General features: G+C 44.0%; 1 long non-coding RNA gene across 1 annotated transcript; it reads right to left on the reverse strand.

The window, feature by feature from the left end:
- Positions 1–847: 847 nt before the first annotated feature.
- On the reverse strand, positions 848–22513 carry LOC308688979. The gene is made up of 3 exons (XR_014029949.1): positions 21153–22513; positions 21026–21070; positions 848–2479 (listed from the first exon to the last, which is right to left on the reverse strand). It is a non-coding gene; the product is annotated as an uncharacterized lncRNA (long non-coding RNA).
- Between the last annotated feature and the right edge of the window lie 1918 nt (positions 22514–24431).

Genomic DNA, 24431 nt, shown 5'->3' on the forward strand with positions numbered 1-24431 from the left:
TGAGGCATGGTTCACACCAACCAATCTTTCAGAAGACCAATTTGTCCATAACAGGCTTTCTATGTCTTTATGTAAAGGGAGGACATCACTTGTGCGACCCACAACACCAATCTCACCCCCTTAGTTGACTTATATTGACTTGGCTTTTGGCGAAGCCGTAAGATTTGTAACACAGAGGTCCGCTTACTTTCTGCTCTGTTAATGATTACTCAGTGATCAATACAATTTTGAAAAGTACAAATGTTTGTGTTTTTATGATAGTTCACCCAAAAATGAAAATTCTCTCATCACTCACCCTCAAGTTGTTCCAAACCTGTATGAATTTCTTTCTTCTGCTGAACACAATTAACCAAACAGTTGATGGGCCTCCATTGATTTCCAAAGTATGGAGAAAAAAATAAATAAAATACTATGGAAGTCAATAAAGTCAACAGTTTGGTACCCATATTCGTCAGAATATCTTCATTTGCGTTCAGCAGAAGAAATTCATACCAGTTTAGAACAACTTAAGGGTGAGTAAATGATGACAGAATTAAAATTTTTGGGTGAACTATCCCTTTAAGTCAGCTTGTATTTCTCTATAATTGTGAGTTAGATGAAGGTCAGACGAGTAAGAATGTGTGAGTAATAAATGCTGAAATCCAGAAGCGTTGACAAACATATTCTTGTGATATCAACTTCTCCCTCTCTACCTGTCACTATTAGATCCACAAAGGATGATGAAGAGGAAGGTTTGAGTTCATACAGCAGCATCGCTTTAACAAAATTAATCAAACGAAAGACTCAAAGTATCAGTGTTTAAACACAGACAACACAAGACAATGAACTAAAGAAACTGAGGGCATTATATCCACAAAATAATGAACTAAAATACAAACTGGTGTGCTCTAATTAATCATATAATGAATTGTCATGACAACCAAGGAACAAGCAGGAATATAAAACAAAGGAAACAGGAAACAAATAGAAACATACTAAAAGTCCTTGAAAACAAAACAAAACAAAAAGTGACTATGTGACGTTACCTTTATCTCACAAACACATTCACCTTCTTACTTTTACTGCATTAATAAAATATTTCCCTCAAAAACAAATCTAAGAAACTAGTGCCGTTTGTGTGTTGTGTGCCCCTATAATTCATTATTGATCAAAGTAACTTGTTATTGAACATAGTAACATTTAAGAGATTATGTTAAGATATAAAGTGTAATTAAAAAAACTTTTAAAACATTACTTTCATTTCTCAATATTTGTTTTCAACATTTTACACAACCCTATGCATTTCATTTCACTTTAATGGGTTGTATAGACTACCCATTTATTTGATGACAGTAATTAAAAAATAATATTAAAAAACGTTCTATTTTAACATAATTTCAAAATGTCATTTATTGTGATGGTGAAGCTGAATTTTCAGCAGCCACACGATCCTTTATAAATCATTCTAAAATGCTCTGATGAATAGAAAGTTCAAAAGAACATTTATTTGAAAATAGAAGTCTTTTGTAACATTATAAATGTGTCTTTTGGTCAATTTAACGCATCATTGCTATATAAAATATGAATTTCTTAAAAAAAATCTTACTGACTCCAAACTTTTGAATGTATGTAGTGTTTTTTACTACATACCCTGCATTTTTACTTTTTTTCAGACATAATATTTAAGGGAGTGACATCATCAATGGTTGCACTTATTTTAGCCTCTTCTAACTCTGCTCTGGGAAAAGATCATAGTGAAGCATTGTGAAGGCACAAGAATATTGACTGTAAATACTGCAGTGGGGAGCAGCTACATCTGCTAAGGCCATATTATGCAGTGCTGTTATATGTGATATGTGAATCAGTCTAGACAATATGTGTCATTTCCATATTTGACTTGAGCAAATCAGACACTTGTTCACTGTGGTCAGGATTAGCTTAGGGGAGAGATGGCACCATAGTGGAAAATAAAAGAACTCTACCTTATTGCATATCATTTTACCAGGTTCCAGTCAGCCATGACACTGATTGTTTCTGAGATGTTGGCACTTGTGTCCCTCCCTCTTTAACTGTAGAGGGTTTACTCTCTTTTGACTCTACAATGGCAGAAGAAGTGAACCACACCCCCGTCTCACACACTTTTGACACCCCAAATGCCAGAAACCAATATCACTCAGATATACTCAACGGGGATACCTAAAGGCACATACTGTCTTACAGTATCATGATGGGTACAAGACAGGTGTGATTTTGGCCCAGATAGATTACTTAAGTCTGGGACCCCTCCTCATATCCTGAATTCATCCCAATGCCGTTAAGTCTTTCTTTAAGTAAGTTGTATGGCTCCAAGAAAGCACCAAGGAAAGAGAAAGGAAGAAAGAGGGAGAGGGATTCTGGAGAAGGCGGGAGAGGTTGTGATACTTTGGCGGGGGTTGCTTCATTGTGATTGGACTGAAAGGAAGACCATCTTGGGTTCCTTGGGCTTCATCCTTGAGTGGACCTGAAGAAAAATAATCAGCACCATGAAATCAAAGCTCCTAAAAAGAGAGCCAGAATATAGGCATGAGACTGCAGGACACAACCACAGACTCAAATACATTATTTTATTATATATTATATTATATATACACAAGCAGATATACTATATATATAAATAGTCTCTAATGCTCACCAATGTTGCATTTATTTGATAAAAAATACAGTAATATTGTCAAATATTTGTACAATTTTAACTGACTTTTTTCTATTTTATTGTTAAAATTGAATGTATTCCTAATGTATTGGTAAAGCTGAATTTTCAGCATCATTACTCCATTCATCAGTGTCACATGATCCTTCAGAAAATATGCTGATTTGATGCTCAAGAAACATTTCTTATTATTATTAAAACAGTTGTGCTGCTTAATATTTTGTGGAAACCATAGGGAATATTTGAATTGCAAAAGAACAGCATTTATTTGAAATATGTAATTTGTACTAATTTTATACATTTCTTTACTGTCACTTTTGATGGATCCCTGCATAATAAAATTATTTATTTATAAAAAAAAAAAAAAACACATACTGTCAGTCACGTTTAAATGGTAGAATATGTATTATACAGAAGGATCATGGATGCATCAGAACTCACCAAGACCCACAAACACCTACATTAGCACTTTTGGGATGAAAAGCTCAGTTGTCTGTCATACACCTGTCAGAGCGAGTAATTGATGGATGAACAGACAGAGAGATGGATGGATGAACGGATGATTGGATGAATAACACAAAGCTGTTTGCCAAAAACGTTGATGCAGAAAAGAGGAGAGAAGACAAAGAGGACATGCAGATGGGAAAAACGATAATGCCATGAAAGAGGAAAGCGATGAAAGAGCACTGAGTGACCAACAAGCCAATATTGGTTTAAATCCGCAGAGGGAACACTGTGTTAAGCGGAGGGAGAAAAGCTGGTAAAATTAGACTCCTTTAGCTTCATCACACAGTATGAATCAAAACAAATGAAGCAGAGCTAAAATGGCTCAGGGTTTTATTCTATTATCATGTAAAATATCTTAATATGCCAACGAAAGCAACCAAAAATTCTTCTCATCTAAAGTTTTCTTTATATGCAAGCAATTTTGTTAAGATAAATGTGGGTCTTGACTAAACTAAACATCTGACGCTGCAGGGTATAACATATGAAACACCATCTTGTCGGTATGGTGTTTTATATTTCTCTGTTCACTCAGTATGATTGACACTTTCACAAATGATATAAGTGGAGGGAATCAGCCCGAAGGCCTACACAGACCTATAGCAGTCAGAATGTGACAAAAATATGACAAGTAGGGATGCACGATACATCAGCCACTATATCGATATCGGCCGAAATATATTAATTTTTTATGTTATCGTTATCAGCCTGTGAAGAAAATTTGGCTGATATATTAAAGCCAATAAATAATGGAATATTTCCTTCAGCTGAGACATTTCAGATGACCACTGTTCACCATGATGGTTTTAAATTGCTTGAAATATGATTGGAATCTTCTCTCTTTATCTTCTTTCAAAAAGGAAGATACAGTTAAGTGCAACATGTGCAGCGCAAGTCTGTCATATATGTGGCCGTTCAAACGTTATGTCAGGAAATAAGACACAGCCATAACATCTAAAGAAAACGGGTTCTTTTATTCCTGACTGAGCCTCAAATGAGGCACAGCGTTAATGTATATTTTTGTTCAAGAGAAAAGCAGTTTTAGAAAAACATTCCAATTAATAAGTAAAATTGGCATAACAAAATAAACTATCAAACTGACTCCAATAAGTGCAGAAAACAAAGTAATAAGAGTCTTACAAAACAAAACAAATAAAAAGGAGGTTTTCACATTGATAATCTCAGAAACAAATAAAATGAGTGCCAAAAACAACGGTAGTGGCCTGTATGTGCCTAATGAAAGAAATAAAACAGCATACATGAGAAATCTGCACATTTCACCACATTAATACATTACAATACACAGTTTGACCCCTTCTGTTCAAGTCAAACAGTAACTACACAAGAAAAATAGTATACACTTGAACAAAGGTACAAATATTCTTTAAAACTTATACATAAACACTTTAGGAGAATAAAATGATCAAAACTCACTCTTATTGAGACTTTGAAGCACACAGAAAAAGCTCACGTGGCAGCTGGTGCACGTGCAATATCACGCGTGGCTGTTCTCCCCTCTAACACGGCATAAAGAACAATAATTACTCAAAGTTGCATTAATATATTAAATAAACCGTGTTATTTAACCTTTCAACAACTTTTTATAACATATCACAGAGTAACTCACGCTCAATCTTCCCCAACGTCTCTGTATTTCCTTTCCCCACGGAAGATCTCTCACGTGCAGGAACACCACACTCGTACGAGCAGCGAAATCAACCATACACTCGACAATATCACACGGCTGTTATCACCACAGATTCACAAGTCAATATCAAACTGGAAATGTTCTCTCTTTAACAGTTTAATCAACTACTTTTCCCTCTGTGTGACTCTGTCTCAAACTGCGCTCTCTTTCAGTCGGACGCGCTCTCTATCTCATCTGCGCATGCACACAATCTTAAAGGGGACAGCGCACGGCTGAGTCAAAGCAAACATAAGGGCAAATCACCAGGGGAATTAATCAAATTTCAGGCTATTCCTGCCCCGGTTACACTCTCCCCTGCCTACAGTCAACGTCCTCGATGACTACAAACATGCTTTAATCATCCACTACTCCTTGTAGTTTTCCAGATGTATACAAAACTATTCCAGCTAACACTTGGGAAAGAGCATCGGGACTGAAAGACACAGAATTGCAAGCCGATTTAGGCAACCTGTTTGGATTGCTATGAACCCCAGCAGTAGACCGCTGGGTCCTGCGTGGTGAAGGACAGGGTACATCCACCTGGGCACTCTCTACCCTGGGCTTTCGGGGAACAGGAACTGGCCTAATCACCACCACATCCAATGCTGAATCCTTTCTTTCTGTTTTGGGCTGAGGGAACTGTCTTACTATACTCGCCTCATCATCTACTTGCACTCCATCATTGCCCTCCACTTCTCTTATTTCAGCATCATCCTCTGGCTGCACCACTGGCTGCTGCAACCTCCCAAGCACTTCGTCCACTGGATCCTCCTTAGTCCATCTGGTTTCCTCCACCAGCACACATTCTGCATCCAGTGTAGGCATCCCTTCTACCAACTCCGAGGTAGGAACTTTTACAGGTGTCACTCTTTTCCTAGGCATCGGCACTGGGACTGGTCTTGGACAGGGCCTGATGTCTGACCTATGCACTCTTTTTGCAGGGCCACCACCCACCGGTTCCACGGTGTAGGTTGTTCCATGCACCTCAACTACCGTATACACCGTGGGAGCCCAGGCATCCTGGATCTTGTTCCTTCCTGGAGGACGATATCGTAAATACACCTGCTGACCCACTGCTACCTCTGGACAATACACCACATTCTCACGCTTGGCAACACGGTCCGCTGCCTTTCTTTCAGCATACTCTCGTGCTCTGGAGTGTGCATCCTGAAGCCGTTCCTTATGGACAGACAACCAGGTAGGCTCTATCTCCCCTCCTGTCTCCTGACCCAGCAAGGCATCTACTGGTAAGTGTGGCTGCATTCCAAACAGCATGTAGTATGGAGAGTAACCGGTGGAAGAATGGGGAGTCACATTGTAGGCGTACACCAGCTCAGGTAAGTACTCTGGCCATCTCCGTTTCTTCTCAGGTGGTAATGAACGCAAGAGATCGTGCAGAGTGCGGTTAAATCTCTCACACTGCGCATTTCCCTGGGGGTGATGTGGCGTAGTGCGGGATTTCCTTACCCCGTACAGCTTACAGAGTTCTGCAATAACGGCACTCTCAAAGTTCCTCCCCTGGTCTGAGTGAAGACGCTGTGGCACTCCATACTTAAGGAACCATTCCTTCAGAAGGACCTTAGCTGTAGTGTCTGCCTTCTGATTGCGGGTGGGGAACGCCTGGCTGAACTTAGTAAATACATCGGTTACAACTAAGACATTCTCCCGCCCATCCGATGCAGGCTCTAGTGTGGTGAAATCCATCGCAACCACCTCTAATGGATGTGACGCCAAGAACGGGGCCCAAGGTGCTTGTATCTTCGGCTGCGGCATTTTGGCTAACACGCATCGCTGGCACTCCTTCACCCACTTATCCACAGCATCACTCATCCCAACCCAATAACAACGCTGCTTGAGCAGGCCCAGCGTCCTCTCAATGCCCTGATGCCCCATCTGGTCATGGACACTTTGCAACACCAGCTTGACCAGACATGCAGGGAGCAGCAACTGTCTGCATTCCCAATTGAACACATCGTCAATGACTCTAAACAACAGCCCCTCTCTCTCTTGGATTCTATCCCACTGCTTAAGCAACAAGAGCACAGATCGAGACAAGCCTTTTCTCTCATGATTTGTGGGTTTCCTCTTCCTATCCCAGAAACACTTAAGCGTGCTGATGGTCGGATCTTCCTCCTGGAACTGACGGAGCTCATCTTTCGTGTATCCAGGTAGGGTTGGGGTATTCTCCAGGAGTTGTCCCTCTTCATTCCCTTGATCAACCATGGCTGATTGTAGCTGTATTGTCCCTCCATTTCTAGGCCCTTCCATTAGCCCTGACAAATCAGCCTCCACTGCCGTCCCGATGCAGAGCCCGCTGCAAATAGCCACACAGCCGTCGTATTCTGAATCTTCAGTTACCACCTCCATTCCCTCTAGCCCTGGTCTTCTGGAGAGAGCATCGGCTGCAGTGTTACACCGACCAGGACGGTACTGCACGTCAAAATCGAAGACTGCAAGCTGTGCAACCCACCTCTGTTCAATTGCACCCAGCTTGGCTGTGTTGAGATGGCACAGGGGGTTGTTATCTGTTAAGACAGTAAACTTCGATCCCAGCAGGTAACTCCTGAACTTCTCCCCCACTGCCCACTTGAGTGCCAGGAGCTCCAGCTTCATACTGCTGTAGTTCCTGTCATTTCGCTCTGCACCCCTTAACCTCCGACTTGCATACGCTATCACGGTTTTCCTTCCCCCTTGCTGCTGGTATAGCACAGCGCCTAATCCCAGGTTACTGGCGTCAGTCTCCAGCACAAACGGTAGGGTGAAGTCCGCATAGCCCAGCGTTGGCGCACAGGTAAGCTTCTCCTTGAGGTGCTCAAAGGCCTGTTGGCATTCTGTTGTCCAGGAGCCCTTGAACAACTTATTGGCCTGAACCACACTCCCCTGGCGAACACAAGTGTTAACCATATCATGAAGCGGACCCGCCACTCTAGAGAAACCCTCAATGAATCTTCGATAGTAACTGCAGAACCCTAAAAAGGATCGCAGCTCCTTTAGAGTGTTAGGGACAGGCCACTGCTTCACTGCACTCACTTTGTCTGGGTCTGTAGACACCCCCTGCGCTGATACAACATGCCCCAGGAACTTTACCTCTGACTGCAGAAAATGGCACTTTTCCACCTTTACCTTTAGACCAGCCTCCCTCAACCTTTTTAGCACAGTCTCAAGCCTCACTAAGTGTCCCTCAAATGTACTTGAATAGATAAGCAAATCATCCAAATATACAAGTACCATTTGAAAGACCAGATCACTCATTATGCTTTGCATGAGGCGCTGGAATGTCGCAGGCGCATTACAGAGTCCAAACGGCATCCGCTGGTACTCATACAGCCCAAATGGTGTAATGAAGGCTGTTTTGTTCTGGTCCTTCTCATGAACTGCCACCTGATGATAGCCACTCGCAAGATCAATAGATGAGAACACCTTGGCCTTGCTCAAAGCATCCAGACTCTCGTCAATTCGTGGCAATGGGAATGCGTCACGTCTAGTTTTAGAGTTCAGCTTCCTGTAATCCACGCATAGTCGGAGACTCCCATCAGACTTACGAACTAACACCACCGGAGAAGCGTACGAACTGGAGCTTTCTCGGATGACACCCTTTTTGAGTAATCCGGAGATATGGTCCTTTACCTCCTCAAATTGGTTCGGGGGTATTCGTCGGTATGGCTGTGAGACAGGGAGGTCATCTTTCAGGGGAATCTCATGTTTTACCAGGTCAGCATAACCAAGGTCTTCGTCACAGGTGGCGAACACATCCAAGTACTTCATCAGGAGTGCCTTCAGCTCTGCCTGCTGTGTAGGGGTACCACCTATCCGCACCTTCTCCAATGGACACTGCAGGTCACTCCCAACCCCTGTCATTGATCTCTGGTGGACAGTAACTTCTTCATGATCTGCGGAGATACGATGGAATGTAACCTCGCAGGAGCTACCCTCAAAGCGACGACCCTGGGTAAGTATCCCGAGTTTCAACTTAGGCGGCAACCACACATCCTCTGGTGACAAGTTTACTACCTGCACTGGGAACACTCGACTACCAGGTGACACCAAGGTAGGAACCAGGACCAGGCCACCTGGCAATGATGTATTACCTGGTTCAAACAATCCTAAGCCCCTATTTCCAATCAGTTCCTTGTGTGTTTTAGCCTGAATTGTAGCAACTGAGCCTGCAGGTACATACAGCTTATGTGTGCCTATTGTCCGAACCATAGAGGTCGCCTCCACTGGGATAGCCTCTTGCACCTTGTTAAAGGCGGCTCTCCAGTCAGCATCCAACGTCCCTTCCAAAGCATTGTCAAACTCGGCCAGAATCAACTGTTTACAGCGCTGCGCTATGTTCATGCCAAGTATGCCTGGGGGCGCCGAGTCGGTTGCCCCTTCCTCTTGGTCACGAATCACCAGGAACCCACAACCAGGTATAGTCAAACCCATTACCTGGATATCAAGTTCGACATACCCAAGGTAGGGAAGCGGCAACCTATTGGCAGCGGTGATCTTCAACCACTTGGTCGTACAATGCATGTCTTTATCTTCTCCATGAAGATGCTCTTTGAAGAAGCTCTCTGTCAAAGTACTCACATTGCTGCCAGTGTCCAATAGGCACCTGACAGCTACCCCCCCAATGTAAATTTCGACTTCTGGGCACTTGCCCACTGCATGCTCCAGGAATCGCTCTTTGGTAAGGGTGCCACTGTTTGAGCCATCAGTGCCACCTCTCATTGCTCGGCTCTTCGCAATGGAGGCGCACAGTTTCCCTGAAGACTCTGAGACTCTGGCGTAGCTGGCACAGGGTTTTCACGGAAGCGTGGCACAGTGCATTGCCGGGCTATGTGTCCAACTCCCTCGCATCTCAAACAAATGGGTTGACCATCACGGGTATATTTTGGCTTAAACCTGGCCTTACTAGGTTTCTCACCACTTGGGTCAGACCTCTGGATCGTGAGGTCACGGACAGCATTGGTAAGTTCCCCGATTGCTTTCCCTTGTTGTGTAATTACCTTAATTACTTCCTGCAGGGCTACACTCAAGTCACTTGGTACGGTCGCAGACATTCTCGCATGCTCTACATTTTCCCCCACACCCACTAGATTTCGGTTTCTAGCAAGATTAGCTGCACGGGGTCTCTCTTCCAAACACCACATAAGGGCCTCCTCACGGACTTCAAATAATGTAGCGTGAGGTCGCTCTCTAACCACCTTACGCAGTTCCCTACGGAGCATTGAATCCCTCACTCCCTCTATAAACTGATCTCGCAATGCCAGCTGCATGTGCGGAACAATATGGGGTGACTGCTGGAGTGCAGCATTGAGCAGCAAGGACAGGGCGTGTGAATAATCACGGAAATCTTCACCATCCAATTGTTTCCGTGCATAAAATGCATGTAACAACTGGGGGGTGCTTCGCTTTTCCCTGAAGGCTGCCCTCAAGTAGGAGAACATGTCTTGAGGTAACTTATCCTCCCCTCCCATACACAACCTGACTTCATCTAGAGCGGAACCCCTTAAGTGGGAGAGGATAAAATCCACCTGATCCTCTGTATTTAAACCCCTCACTCTGATTACTCTCTCAAGTTCCTCAATGAACTCATCCACATTTTGGCAATCTTTACCCGGATCCCCACTGAAAGGTACAATTTGTCTCTCTCTTGGGATATACACATAAGATCTAGTAGGTACATTAGTCATGTTAGAAAGCGTTGACATTACTTGATCATGTCTACGTCCCAACTCCAGTATCTGTGACTGTAGCTGCGAGATGGGGTTACCTCCCTCAATGTCCATTTCCGGAGCTGCAGCACCTGCACCCTGAATGTCCTCACCCTGGGAGGATGCATCGTCCATGTCCTCAGCGTCCATGACTCACAGTTGCAGAAAGTCTCAGTTCTCAAACAGTCAGTTCAATAAGCACCGTCCTTCACAATCTCCTCCGACGCAGCAGTCCAGGTTTGCTGGCTCTTGGTCCTCCTGCAGCTCCTTTCAGGATGGCACACAATATTCTGCAGGTCCTTATAGCACTCAGCCGCTCTTAACCACTACCGTTGTTTGCACCCTACTATTTTAGCACTCTTATCACAAAAATAAACCAATCCCCAAACAAAAAAAAACGGAAACCCCACTCCTGGTACCAAATTAGATGTGGCCGTTCAAACGTTATGTCAGGAAATAAGACACAGCCATAACATCTAAAGAAAACGGGTTCTTTTATTCCTGACTGAGCCTCAAATGAGGCACAGCGTTAATGTATATTTTTGTTCAAGAGAAAAGCAGTTTTAGAAAAACATTCCAATTAATAAGTAAAATTGGCATAACAAAATAAACTATCAAACTGACTCCAATAAGTGCAGAAAACAAAGTAATAAGAGTCTTACAAAACAAAACAAATAAAAAGGAGGTTTTCACATTGATAATCTCAGAAACAAATAAAATGAGTGCCAAAAACAACGGTAGTGGCCTGTATGTGCCTAATGAAAGAAATAAAACAGCATACATGAGAAATCTGCACATTTCACCACATTAATACATTACAATACACAGTTTGACCCCTTCTGTTCAAGTCAAACAGTAACTACACAAGAAAAATAGTATACACTTGAACAAAGGTACAAATATTCTTTAAAACTTATACATAAACACTTTAGGAGAATAAAATGATCAAAACTCACTCTTATTGAGACTTTGAAGCACACAGAAAAAGCTCACGTGGCAGCTGGTGCACGTGCAATATCACGCGTGGCTGTTCTCCCCTCTAACACGGCATAAAGAACAATAATTACTCAAAGTTGCATTAATATATTAAATAAACCGTGTTATTTAACCTTTCAACAACTTTTTATAACATATCACAGAGTAACTCACGCTCAATCTTCCCCAACGTCTCTGTATTTCCTTTCCCCACGGAAGATCTCTCACGTGCAGGAACACCACACTCGTACGAGCAGCGAAATCAACCATACACTCGACAATATCACACGGCTGTTATCACCACAGATTCACAAGTCAATATCAAACTGGAAATGTTCTCTCTTTAACAGTTTAATCAACTACTTTTCCCTCTGTGTGACTCTGTCTCAAACTGCGCTCTCTTTCAGTCGGACGCGCTCTCTATCTCATCTGCGCATGCACACAATCTTAAAGGGGACAGCGCACGGCTGAGTCAAAGCAAACATAAGGGCAAATCACCAGGGGAATTAATCAAATTTCAGGCTATTCCTGCCCCGGTTACACATAGGCTACATTAAACTATAATGAGAACATTATAAATGTGTGCTTGGGAAATGTGTTTTAATGGTCAGACTTTTGTTTTTGTAATCAGGCTCTCAAAAATTATATAAAAATGTGGTTTATTGGCCAATATATCGGTTATCGGCTTTCAAATATAATGAATTATCGGTATCAGCTGAAATGTTCATATCGGTGCATCCATATTGACAAGATTTTAAAATGAAACAATGCATCTCAAATGATCTCCCTCAGCAATCTGACATATTGTATAGCTGTGAGCTATCACTGTTTATTCAGAAATAAAGCCATGTTTGTGGCGAGGGGGCATGGTAATGTGAAGTCTACAGAGAGGGAACGAGTGCAGAGAAGAGCGGGGATAAGGAGGTCAAGGGCATGATAACTAGCACCTGTCTCTATTTCCAGTGATTGGCGGAGAAACGGGATATAAGTGCAGGATATAAACGGGATATAACCACAGACCACAGACAGAGAGACTATACGTTTGGACTGTAATTTTGAGTTTGTGTTTGGATGCGAGGCTGAACGCCTGAGTTGATTTATTTCTGTTATTTTTGGAGACAAAATAAAAGGACTCAGTTTTTCTCGCCACCCTGACTTCTTTGTCATTTTTATTTTGAATGGTTTACACTGGTGCCCGAAACCCACAAGGAAGAAGTTGGCCAGCCGCCATGCAGTCAGGTCAGAAAACGCTGCTTACGCAGCTAGTCAAGTCGCTCGTCGTTCTTCACCAGACTCAGCATCAAGCGCTGATGGACCTCAGACTAGAACAGAAATATAATTTCTGTCTGCTGATCCAGGCACAGGAGGAAGTTCAGAAGGTCATCCGGAGCTTGCTTGGCCATGAGGTCGCCCCAGACGCAGGCACTACCATCTCCCACGTCCTGCTGGTGAAGATGGGTCCACAGGACGACCCTGAGGCGTTCGTGGACCTCTTTGAGAAGACAGCGGAGACATGTTGGTGGACGCGCACCCAATGGCTGGTGCACCTGATCCCACTGCTGTCCAGGGAGACACAGGTGGCAGCGCAACAGCTACCTGTACCGAACCTCCTAGCTTACAACGATCTGAAGTGGGACATCCTTCATTGGGTTGGCCACTCCCCGGCCCGACATCATCAGTGCTTGCGGTCAGTGGAGCTGGGGGACAGCAGCTGACCTTTCATGATGGCCCAACAGCTCCGGGATGCCTGGCCATCCAGCTGGCTGAAGATCATCTGGTGGTGTGCCCCGGGGTCGGCGAGCCCCTACCTAACCTCTCTCTCTCCAACCCTTCTCCCTCTCTTCCTGCTTTCTCTCTCGCCCTATTCCTGTTTCCAGGTCGCGAAGCAACGCGTCACAGCGTGAATGTTTTTTACCCAGGGGTATAGATCTGGGACATGTGGGGGCGCGGCAGAGAGCGCTGGAGCAGTCGCTCCATCTACACCTTTCTCCTCTCTCCGCCAATCTCTTGGTCATCCTTCTGCCGGCGGGAAGGCCTGGGCCGGCCTGCTGGAGATGCGGGGACCGGCTCATTTCCAGGAGAGGACTGGTGCCCAGTGAATGAAATGGTAACATTGATACTCCCAGTGGGCTGCCTCGATCAAGCCGGGCAGTACCAAATACCTGTGAGTAATAAGAGGGGTATATATCAGGCTTTGGTGGATTCAGGCTGTAACCAAACCTCTGTTCATCAAAGTCTGATGCAGCTAGGGATGTTGGATGCAAGCCGCAAGGTTAAGGTGAGGTGTCTGCATGGGGATGTGGTGGACTAACCGTTACCCAGCTTTTTCACAATTATTGGGAATTTTGTGTGCGGATGCCTCTTGGCGAACAGGGCTTGGGACAAGAAAAGCCTTGGCTCAGGCTGTAGATGCTGTTCCGGCATGCTCACAGACTGTCTTAGAAGAAACGAGAACGAGGGCAGAGCTATTACCGTCTGAGTTAGATGACTTTCCTGTTGAGCAGTCTCATGATGAAATGCTCAAAAACCGGGTCCGCACCGTCAACAGACCGCTACTTCAGCCTGATCAGCCACTCTCCTATCCCTATTTTTCTATTATAAAATATAGGTTGTATCGGGTGGCCCAAGACAACCCGACAAAGGAAGATACAACCCAGTTATTAATGCCAAAAAGCCGTCGGGAAATGTTTTTCCAGGTGGCTCATTGTAGTCACATGGCAGGTGACTTGGGGAAAGAAAAGACACACTATCGTCTCATGGCCCGATTCTTTTGGCCGGGCATTCATTAGAACGTCTGCCGGTGGTGTGCGGTTGGCGTGAATGTCAGCTGGTTAAGGAACCGGCCATTTCAAAAGCGCCATTGCTCCCATTAACCATTAGAAGAGGTCCCCTTCAAGAGAATTGGTATGGACCTCATCAGGCCATTAAAACGTTCAGCACGCGGACATCATTTTGATTATGCAACACGATATTCAGAAGAAGTGCAGTTACGCACCATTTCTTCGATGCTGAATTGATGCTGAATCGATTCGCACCAGCGTCTATCACTCACAGACATAGACTTGGTGGAACGATTTAATTGCACTTTGAAATTTATGGTTCGTAAATTCATAAAAAAATTGGGATAAATGGCTCAAGCCCCTGTTGTCCGCGGTGCAGGAGGTTCCACAAGCCTCCACTGGGTTTTCCCCATTCAAGCTTCTCTATAGTTGTCAGCCCCATGAGGTGCTTGACGTCATTAGAGAGGCTTGGGTGGAGGGATCTTCAAATAGCCATAGTGAAATTCAGTATTTCGTGGACCTCCGAGCAAAACTCCACACATTGTTACGGCTCTCTATGTAGAATTTGCTCCAGGCAAAGGGCAGACAAAGTCAGCTGTGCAACAGGGGCATTCAAGAGGCATTCAATTTACACCGGAAGATAAAGTGCTTGTCTTACTTACAACGTCTAGTCCAAAGTTACTAGCGAATGAGGTAAGATGAACGGACAGGGGTGATTCATGTCAAATTTATCATCTCAATCTTTTAAAACGCTGGAATGAGGTGACATCTGTAAAGTTAGCAGTGGTCATTTTGGCAGAGGAAGATCTCGGACCAAAAGCAGCTAAAAAGCAGTCAAAACCAATCCGATTGCTCTTGTCCCAGGGGGAGATCACCTCTCTCTGCGGCAGCTCACTGATTTAGCCAAGTTGCAAGCAGATTTTGCTGATGTGTTTTACCCCTGCCCGGTCGCATAGACCTCATAGAGCACCATGCCGAAACGATCTGTGGGGAAATGGTGCGCAGCCATCCCTATTGTTTACCTGAACACAATAAAAAATGGTACAGGATGAATTAAAGGCCATGCTATAATAGTTGGGTGTAATAAAAGAATTGCATAGATACTGAACAAGCCTAATAGTTTTGGTAACTAAAACGGATGGCTCTGTCCGTTTCTGTGTTGATTATAGAAGGGTGAATGCTGTGTTGAAATTTGACGGTTATTGATTGATTGATTGATTGATAGCACTTTATTGTCCGTGTACACGGAAATTTGTCTTGCAATACAAGCTCCAACAATTACAATGCAACAACCTACAAAAACAAACTAAAAACATATAAGCATCAGTAACAACATAAATAAATAGTTAATATGATGGTGGGCCCTGCCCCATCTGCCCTGCAAGAGTGGTCTTCAATATCCATAAAAATATAAATAAAAGTGGGTAGGAATTAACACTTCTTTACTCTCCCGTATTTATTAAGCAGAGATATGGACAGAGGAACAAATGAGTGTTTATATTTGTTCTTTCTGCAGTCTGGGACCCTATAACGCCTGCCGGAGGGCAGGAGTTGATACTCCCGCTGCAGCACATGGGAAGAGTCCTGGGAGATTTTGTCTGCCAGTCTGATGGTGTGCCGTAAATGGCTTTCAATGAATGCATTCTCCACTGAGTGTCCCACCAATTTGGAGCAGATTCCCAGGAGCCGTAGAATCCTGGCCTTCAGATGAGCAGAGAGACCCCCAAACCACACTGCGCCTCCATACTGCAGAATGCTTTGTATTGATGACACAAAGAAAAGAGACAGGATTTCACTGCTCGCTCCGAAAGACCTAAGTCTCCTTAAAAAATAAATTCTCTGCTGTACTTTGCTGCAGATGTAGTCTACATGAGAAGTCCAGGAAAAGTCACTATCCACGTACACTCCAAGATATTTGAACGATGATTTTTGTTTTATGGTTTGATTATGAATGATTAATGGTGTAATGTTGCACTCCTGAGAGGTGCCAAAGACAATCTCCTCAGTTTTCTGTGTATTGAGGATGAGGGCATTTAAGTCACACCACTTTACCAAATTATTCACCGTTTCCACATAAAGATCGGCCCCCTCTCCCTCCTTCATCAGAGCTACAAGTGCAGTATCATCGGAAAATTTGATGATATGATGGTTAGATGCAGAGGTAACACAATCGTTGGTATAAAGCGTGAAGAGCAAAGGAGAGCTAACACAACCCTGTGGGGCACCGCAGCTGGTTGTAACCATGGGGGAATAGGTGTTATTGACCCTGACCAGCTGTTGCCTGTTAGTAAGGAAAGAACAGTACCAGTGAACGAGATGTGGGTTTATACCCATTTTAACCATTTTAGATAACAATATGTCCGGTTTTATTGTATTAAATGCAGAGGAGAAGTCGATGAACAGCACCCTGGCGTATGGCTTTATTTTTGGAGCATCCAGGTGTTTTGAGACCAAATGCATGAGCGTGCCAACAGCATCCTCCGTGCTACGCTGTTGCCTGTATGCAAACTGGAACGGATCCAGTATGTCCTGTGCAGACTGAGAGAGTACAGAGGATATGATTTTTTCCAATGACTTCATTAATACTGATGTTAATGCTACCGGTCTGAAATCGTTACACTCCTTGGGGCATGGTTTCTTTGGTAGAGGGATGATGTGCGATGTCTTCCAGGCCATGGGAACAGTATGTGTATCCATGGACTGTTGGAAGATGGGTTGCCACACTGGGGCTAGCTCATTATAGTAAGTTTTCAGGATAGAGGCACTGATGTTATCCGGGACGGTGGCCTTACGTGAATTCAGCTGACGAAAGACGTTTTCCACCTGACCTACTGTAATTGTCACTCTATCCTCAGTGCCCACCGTGACTGACTCCAACACCTCCCTGCATCTCTCTATACTCCCAGAGGTTTCAAACCTAGTAAAGAAGGTGTTCAATTCCATAGCAGAGGTTAACTCATCATTTGTCACAATAGGTCTCCTGTTTTTACTTTGCATACCTGTCATACTTTTCATTGTATCCCACATTTTACGTGAGTTGCCAGCCTTGAAGGCTTCCTCCAGGTGTTTCTTGTGTGCCTCCTTCGCCTTCCTCAATTTTTCTCTCAGTTCTTTGTCTGTTTTTTGTAGCTCCCTTCTATCTTTATTTTTAAAAGCCAATTTCCTCAAATTCATTACTTGTTTAATGTCTTTGGTTACATACATTTTATTATTGGGATACACCTTAACCATTTTTGTAGGTATAATAGACTGTGCGCAAAAGTTAATATAGTCTGTTGTTACAGTGCAAGTTTCTTCCAATGTGTCCCCCCTCAGCACTTGCCAATCTGTGCAGTCAAAACAAGCTCCCAATTCTTCTCTACTGTCATCAGTCCACTGTCGAACAACCTTGTTCTCTGGTTTACGACTTTTTAATTTTGATGTGTACGTCGGGATGAGATGTACTACATTATGGTCGGAGTTAGAAATTGGTGGTTTGCTCCTGGATTGATAGGCATTGGGGAGATTAATATAGCATTTATCCAGTATATTATCCTTTCTTGTTTCACATTTCACAACCTGTTGAAATCCTGGCAAAGTTTTCTCTAGATTGCAGTTGTTAAAATCACCCAGAACAATAGCAGGAGCATCTGGAAATTGCTGTTGTTGATCATGTACACAATCAGCTATTGATGCAGCGGCACAGTGTATTTTGCTGCTTGGGGGAACATAAACAACAAATAGCAAAATGCAGCCAAACTCCCGGGGAAGATAAAATGGTCTCAATCCAATGCCCAGCAATTCAAAATCTCTGTTACATATCACATAGTCAGGTCCGAATCTTCAAGATTGTGTAACCCTGTAGGCATTTTTGAGGAAAAGTTGTTATACCACATTTTTAGAAAGTTCAATGTCTCCTGAATAAGGATCCACCGTATAACATTGAAATAAGGGTCCCATTTTCTTGTAATTGTCATTGAAACAATAGGTGCATTATTCACAGCCAAAACACTACAGGTGGATAGGGTAAAAATTTTAAGTTATAGATATCACCATAAAACCTTTCCAGTTTTTCACTTACATAGAGACAGAAATTTTTTGTATTACAAGTTTTCTGAAATGTCATGTTTACATATGCAAATGAGGCATACCAGTATATATATATATATAATTCGAGGGGCAGACATACCAGTTCGCGGATCTCCCTTTCGGGCTAGCCCTGTCTCTTCGCGTCTTCACAAAGGTTGTCGAGGCAGCCCTTGTTCCTCTCGACGACTGGCTGATCCTAGCTCACTCTCGAGACCAGGTTTGCGAACACAGGGACCTAGTGCTGCGGCACCTAGCTTGTCTGGGCCTTCGGGTCAACTGGGAGAAGAGCAAACTCTGCTCCGTGCAGAGGATCTCTTTTCTCGATATGGAAATCGACTCGGTCGCCATGTGCGTGCAGCTTATGAGCGTGTGCGCGCAGTCACTGCTAATTTGCCTTCGTCAGTTCGAGGGCAAGAGTGCGGTTCCACTGAAACTATTTCAGAGGCTCCTGGGGCACATGGCATCCGCAGCCGCAGTAACGTCGCTCGGCTTGCTTCATATGAGACCGCTTCAGCTTTGGCTTCGCGATCAAGTCCCGAGGTGGGCATGGCAACACGGCACGCTCCGAGTCCCAGTGACTGCCGTCAGACCTTCACCCCGTGGACGAACCTCAGTTTTCTATGGGCTGGAGTGCCCATAGAACGAGTTTCCTGGCATGTTGTTGTATCAACAGATGCCTCCATAATGGGCTAGGGCGCCATGTGTAATGGACATGCTGCCGCAGGCTCCTGGACAAGACCCCAGCGCCTTTGGCATGTCAATTGCCTCGAGTTGCTGGCTGTACGTCTCACCCTGCACCGCTTCTGTGCGTTGCTCAGGGGTCAGCACGTATTAGTCCGATCAGACAATACCGCCACAGTAGCGTACATCAACCGACAAGGTGGTCTGCACTCCCGCCGTATGTCGCAACTTGCCTGCCACCTCCTCATATTGAGTCAGAAGCATCTGAGGTCGCTTCGAGCCATTTATATCCCGGGAGACCTGAACCGTGCAGCTGATATGTCTCTGTTTCGGCCTCTCGCTGGAGAATGGGGACTCCATCCCCAGTCGGTTCATCTGATTTGGGATCAGTTCGGGGACGCACAGGTAGATCTGTTTGCCTCCCACGACTCTTGCCACTGCGACCTGTTTTATTCTCTGACCGAGGGCACGCTCGGCACGGATGCACTGGCGCACAGCTGGCCGCAGGGCCTCTGCAAGTATGCGTTTTCCCCCAGTGAGCCTTCTTACGTAGACTTTGCGCAAGATCAGGGAGGACGAGGAGCAGGTAATTTTGGTTGCCCCGTATTGGCTCAAGCGCACCTGGTTCCAAGAACTAGTACTCTTCGCGACAGCACCTCCCTGGCCAATTCCTCTGAGAAAGAACCTGCTTTCTCAGGGACAGGGCACCCTATGGCACCCTCGTCCCGATCTTTGAAACCTCCATGTGTGGTTCCTGGACGGGACGAGGCAGGTTTGAGTACCGTACCACCAGCGGTGGTGGCTACCATCACTACCGCTAGACTGTGCCCAAGGTTCCCACCACACCCTTTCGAGACCAGGTGGTGAACCTGCAAGCGCTGCCCTTGGAGGACGCAGACCCAGCCTTGGCACTGCTCTGTCCAGTACGCACCCTCCATACTTACATAGACAGGATGCATTGTTTCAGGACTTCAGACCAGCTCTTTGTCTGTCATGGTGGGAAGCTGAAGGGAAAGGCTCTCTCCAAGCAAAGGTTGTCTCACTGGATAGTGGACGCCATTGCTTTGGCTTACCAGCAGCAAGGTCGACCATGCCCCCTTGGTGTGACGGCCTGCTCCACCCGGAGTGTGGCATCCTCTTGGGCTCTAGCGCATGGCGCCTCGCTAACAGACATATGTAGATCTGCAGGCTGGGCTACACCTAACACGCCCTCTGGGCAACCCCCACGTGTGTAGTCCACTGTAAGCCTCTCTGAGCATGTGTCTTTCCCTCGGCAAGCTACCTTGCCACCCCTGGGTTTGAAATATTCCACCTGCAGCTGGACACCCCAGTGATTCTCAATATGCAGCCCCCTGGGGTCATGTGTATTCCAAGTCCCCCCCTTCGGGCTGGGCATAATTGCATATTTCCACTGATATATGCTTCCCAGTGTACCTTGGCATAATTCCAGCAGCCATTAAAAACTATCCCTTTCATGTTAATGTTGCTTTTTCATCGTTTACATGTTTAAATATTCTGAGAATGCATAGTTTTAGTTCTAATGTTTAATGTTTAAACTGCAATAAATGCAGCCATTTTTTTGGCAGCCATTTTGTTTTTATTGTTTATGCCAAAACAGTGATGTTTACAACTTGTTATACGGCAGAAATGGATTCAGCACCTAAAAATCATATAGAAACAACACTTGAAGTACTTTTCCTCAAAAATGCCTACTGCATCTTATCCAGGGCTATTTATCTATTTTGGGACCTGACTAACATGCTTGATTGTGTACTGACGACACCATCGTTCGTTTAAGTAAACACAAATCCCTCCTCCTCGACTCTTCCCCGAGTTTTCATTTCTATCCGCCCTTATGAGTGAAAAACCACTGATGTCATAAAGTGAGTCTGGAGCGTCTGAGTGCAGCCATGATTCAGTGAAACAGAGAAGAGCAGCCTCGCGAAATTCAAATGAATACCTTGCAATGCCCCAAGTTGATGAGCTGCTTTCTGAGTTGAAAGCTCTGAAACAGAGAGACCAGATACAGCACCATTGAAAAAGAGTATCTGGCTATTTGGTGGGCTATCCTCACACTCCGTTATTACCTTCTGGGATGGGCATTCACTCTCTGTTCGGACCACTGCTCGCCCCTCCAGTGGCTCCACCATATTTAGGACACCAACACGGGGATCACCCGTTGGCATTTAGCTTCACAGCCTTTTAAGTTCAAGGTGGTCCACAGGCTCTCTAATTCCAGTGATTGGCGGAGAGGCAGGATATAATCGCCAAGTAGACCTGGGACAGGGAGAGACAGACCTTACACGTTTGGACTGTGATTTTGAGTTTGAGTTTTAACACCTGATTGGATTTATTTCAGTTATGTTTGGAAACAAAATAAAAAGACTCAGACTTTCTCGTCACCCTGACTTTTGAACTGTTTACAATGTTCATATGCAGGAAATACTTGCTTTCATTGATCTATTCCCAAATTATATTACAGAAAATAACTAATCGTGACTCAGAAGCCTAAGGTGGAGCTAGGGGATCGACACACCATGGTGGAGCAAGGCGGATCCAAGCATTTGGGCACACCCACTGAAGGAGGAGCTGAGGGGCTGATGGGAGCCAGTGGAGGCGGGGCTGAGGAACTGGATGGCTTTGGCAGAGGAGGAGGGAGAAGGAGCCTGGGCGGGAACATCTGCGACGAAGAAGACTTGGAGCTGGTCAAAACTAATGATGACAGAGGATACTTGGGGCTGGGTGGAACCAGCAGCGATGAAGGAGATTTGAAGATAGGCAGAACCAGCAGCGACGAAGGCAACTTGGGCAAGGCGGAATGAGCGGCGATGAAGGAGACTTTGGGCTGGACATGACCAGTGGTGGAGACAGGGCTTGAAAGTGGGTGGGGATCAGAGGGTCCAGGAGTTAACACAGGGAAAAATATATATCAGGGCTAGGGGAATGGATGGAACTCTGCTCCACAAAGTCTACCTCTACCAGCACTCCCTCAGAGACGAATGTCGCTGCCGGCTCACACACCTGGTCAGACTCTGCAGGCTCAGGCTACAGGTCTACGGTTCACTGTCCATACACATAGAAACTGGACAAATATTGGCTCAGGCTCGAGCTCCTGGATGGACATGGGGCTGGCTCACACACCTGGTCAGACTCAGCTGGCATTGGCTCTGGGTTTGTGGTGGGCTCTGGCTTTTTGCCCTTAGAAAGCTTAGGCACTGCCTCAAGGTTTGTGGCGGGTATGTGGACGTGTTCGCTGGGTTCTGGTTCTGGGTCAGTGGGGTTCGTAGATGAGGACATCGACAATGGTTAGACATATTCCAGGCAACAGAGAATGGTTTCTTGCCAACTAAAATTATCTGGTAGGTCCAGCGGACCATAATAGTTCTCTTCCATCCTATAAATAGATTTCAATGTGTCTTCATCCAGACAGGAGTGCTAGGCTAACTCACAGAACCGGGCTGAGAAATCCAACAAAAGAAGACACTCAAGGGCAAGGGCAATAAACGATGCTGTGTATAGAATCCAAAGATTAAAAAAATACGTGTGATGCAGAATGAATGATACAAAGAGACTTTAATAAACACAGAGAATATTCACATTACACATGAATCCTTGATGTTGATGACCATGAACTGAGAGAACTAAGGGCTTAAATATACACAGGGACTGATAATCAACAGAACAAGGCGCAGGTGCAAAACTCAATCACAAACTATTGTAACAAACAAGGAACGAAAACTCAGGCAAACAGAAGTAAGGTAAATTAAACTAAACAGGGGTGCGTTTCCCAAAAACATTGTTAGTCAACTATGGTCGCAAGTTCCGTTGTTACCAACATAGTTCAACAATTTGGCTTTTCTCGAAACCATAGTTCCAACGAACATTCAGCATCAAACAGCATTGCAAACTTACATGGTTGTAACTATGGCTCTCGAGCTGTGGTTAGAAGCATAGTTTCTTGTTAAATGATATGTGGACTTATGGATCATGCTCTTTGGCACAATAAGCAACCTAACATTCTCTACATTCCATATCTTTTACTCAATTTTAAATATAATACATTTTAATCTATATATTTTAGCATGTCAACAATCAGTGCCAATTGTGTAGAGTGCGCATGTGCGTAAAATGCACAAGGAAAATGACCAATGAGGGAACCTGCGATGAATCAAACAAAAATATGCTAAATGACATGGAACAAAAGCAAAAGTAATACAAAAGTAGCCATTAGGTGCCATGTTCATTACAGCAGCATCTTGGATATCTTGAATAGATGTATTAGCATTAGCAGAAGTTATTACTCCTCCAACTGCACATGATGTCATTAACAACATTCTGTATGATAGTGACAGCATCATTTTCCTTTTAGTTTTTCACCATTTTTAAATCACCTTTTTGGATTTAGTAGGTAATTTACACCAACGGTAGCCTTATACTACTGTTCAAAAGTTTAAGGTCATTACTTTTTTTTTATGTAAAAAAAAAAAAAAAAAAAACTCTAACAACAGCAATATTGTGAAATATTATTACAATTTAAAATATATATTTTTAATATATTTAAAGATGTAATTTATTCCTGTGATGGTTAAGCTGAATTTTCTCCAGCCATTATTCCAGTTAGCAGTGTCACATGATCCTTCAGAAATCATTTGAATGTGCTGATTTGATGCTCAAGAAACATTTCTTATTATGATTATCAATGTTGAAAACAGTTGTGCTGCTTTTTTTCAAGATTCTTTGATGAAAAGAAAGTTGAAAAGAACAGCCTTTATTTGAAATACAAATCTTTTATAACATTATAAATGTCTTTACTGTCACTTTTAATGCTAATTTCATTAAAAGCTATGGAGATATTCTTGTGCCAATAAAAATGAACGTAGCTTTTCAAGAAACTAATGAAAATATAAATTGAAACTAAATAAATTATCTCTAAAACTGAAAAAGAATAAATCGCAGGCAAATTTTTTGACTTCGTTTTTAATACACTGCATGTTTTGCTAACTATTTCTCATATTTCAATCGCTGATCTGAACTTACAAATGCGCTTCCAGAGTTTTCATTTAGGCTTCTGAAGTTTTCGTTTTCACTCCCAGAGTTTTCGTTCGCCGTTCTGACACATTTCTCTCGTGGGGGCGGGGCTAGTAGCAGTGTGTTCTCATTGGTTACTGAGCTTTTGATTGATAGCTTCGTGACCTGGAAGTGAAGACGTCAGTGGTGTGTTTATGTGTGGATGTGAGCTCTGTAATCGCAGCTTTCTATTTCATTTTAGCGATATTAAGTTTATATCTGTATTTATTTGCTGCTACACTATATTGTTGAGATGATCTCTTATAGAAGGAATAGTACAGACGAATGATATTTATCAT

The sequence above is a fragment of the Scardinius erythrophthalmus genome, assembly GCF_964197995.2.
Source record: "Scardinius erythrophthalmus genome assembly, chromosome: 3".
Lineage (NCBI taxonomy): Eukaryota > Metazoa > Chordata > Actinopteri > Cypriniformes > Leuciscidae > Scardinius > Scardinius erythrophthalmus.